Genomic DNA, 2,500 nt, shown 5'->3' with positions numbered 1-2,500 from the left:
CTTACGAAGACATGTTCCCCCGGTCCTCCCATGTACGGCACGGGGACAAGTATGAAGAATGAAAATCATGTGTGTATGAAACATATAATGTGCCTGAGAGCACATTTTTTTTCTAAGTCCCAGAAATCCGTCACTGAACATCACGACTTACGAAGACATGTTCCCCCGGTCCTCCCATATACGGCACCGGGACAAGTATGAAGTATGAAAATTTTTGGTCACAGCGTGAAATCCCTCTAATGATCATGAAAATAGCATCGGATCACTTATCTGACCATAAAAAGTGAACCAAAACCCTATTTGGACAAACTTTTTGGTCCTATGAAAAATTCACTTTTCATATATGTCATGGTCGAAAATTTTCTAAGTCCCAAAAAATCACTTATTCTCGAATATCTCGAAAACTACGTATCGGACAGGGGTCAACCAAGGTGTTTTAGAAAGGTCTTTACAAGCTCTATTTAATGAGCCATAGCGACTTTCAAGTGATTTTTTGACACTTTTTCGCATATCGGCATCCTTGGTTCCCATACTGGCCATAGGCCATAGGGCACCGAACGGCCAACTTTTGGTCCGGGGGTGAAATTTTTTTTCACGAGATTTTGATGAAAATGGCTTCGGAACGCGTTTCTAATAATGAAAAGTGAAACCAAACAGTATTTGCGAAGAAAAAATTGTCCTATGAAAAAATCACTTTTTCTTAGGGTACGGGTCAAAAATTTTCTAAGTCCCAAAAAATCACTTATTCTCGAATATCTCGAAAACTACGTATCGGACAGGGGTCAACCAAGGTGTTTTAGAAAGGTCTTTACAAGCTCTATTTAATGAGCCATAGCGACTTTCAAGTGATTTTTTGACACTTTTTCGCATATCGGCATCCTTGGTTCCCATACTGGCCATAGGCCATAGGGCACCGAACGGCCAACTTTTGGTCCGGGGGTGAAATTTTTTTTTCACGAGATTTTGATGAAAATGGCTTCGGAACGCGTTTCTAATAATGAAAAGTGAAACCAAACAGTATTTGCGAAGAAAAAATTGTCCTATGAAAAAATCACTTTTTCTTAGGGTACGGGTCAAAAATTTTCTAAGTCCCAAAAAATCACTTATTCTCGAATATCTCGAAAACTACGTATCGGACAGGGGTCAACCAAGGTGTTTTAGAAAGGTCTTTACAAGCTCTATTTAATGAGCCATAGCGACTTTCAAGTGATTTTTTGACACTTTTTCGCATATCGGCATCCTTGGTTCCCATACTGGCCATAGGCCATAGGGCACCGAACGGCCAACTTTTGGTCCGGGGGTGAAATTTTTTTTTCACGAGATTTTGATGAAAATGGCTTCGGAACGCGTTTCTAATAATGAAAAGTGAAACCAAACAGTATTTGCGAAGAAAAAATTGTCCTATGAAAAAATCACTTTTTCTTAGGGTACGGGTCAAAAATTTTCTAAGTCCCAAAAAATCACATTTTCTCGAATATCTCGAAAACTACTTATCGGACAGGGGTCAACCAAGGTGTTTTAGAAAGGTCTCAACAAGCTCTAAATAATGGGCCATAGCGACTTTTTAGTGATTTTTTGACAAATTTTGTCATATCGGCATCCCGAGTTCCCATACTGGCCATAGGCCATGGGGCCCCGAACGAAAAAATTTTGGTCCGAGGGTCAAAATTTTTTTTCTCATAAATTTGTTCAAAACGCCGTCGGAACGCGCCTTAGATCATGAAAAGTGAAAAGAAACAGTATTTTGCAAAAGTTGGGGTGGCCTATGACTTACATGGCCACGTCCTAGGTCCGAGTTCCCGAGGTCGTGTTCTTCAGTGGCGGAAAAAAATGGCCACTTGTGGGAGATGCAAAATGTTCATTTTGTATTATAGGGGACACACTATCGAAGCGAAAATTTCAGAAATGGCCTAAAACGTGAAGAAATGATGGGGTATGTACGAAAAGAAGGTTTTTATGGTCAAACGGTGAAAATTTTTTTTTTATGAAAAATTTTGGTCTCCCACCGTTCATGAATTTCTAGGACCAAAAATCGAAAAATTTGAAAACTTCACGATCGAAAGGGAAACGCATATGTGGTGTTCCTAGGTGTGTACGGTGTACGAAAAACGGGTTCACGATGAGATATCAGGCAAATAAGTGGACCTAAAGTGAGTTATACGGGTAAGACGAGGTGTCCAAAGACCGAAATAGGGGTACCAACTGAGAACGAAATGAAGGTCCCCGAAGTCGCCATACAAGTTATAGGAGGTGTCCAAAGTACGAAAAGAGTTCCATATTCGGCTGTTCCTACTATATGGTTCCCTGATTGCTGCTCCAAGGAGTAGTGAGGAAGTGTCCAAAGGTCTGTTGGGGGTATCGAGGTGATACCCTCGACGGACAATATGCACGAAAAGTGGTTCGATGATCTATCCTGTAGGTCGTACGGCAGCCATACCCGGCTGGAAGTACCGCGGTAATTCCGCAATAAAACGTTCGCCAGACGAACAAACAAATTGAA

This window comes from Anopheles stephensi, unplaced genomic scaffold, assembly GCF_013141755.1.
Source record: "Anopheles stephensi strain Indian unplaced genomic scaffold, UCI_ANSTEP_V1.0 ucontig163, whole genome shotgun sequence".
Classification (NCBI taxonomy): domain Eukaryota; kingdom Metazoa; phylum Arthropoda; class Insecta; order Diptera; family Culicidae; genus Anopheles; species Anopheles stephensi.
The sequence above is the reverse complement of the archived record's forward strand: the minus strand, read 5'-3'. Positions refer to the sequence as shown.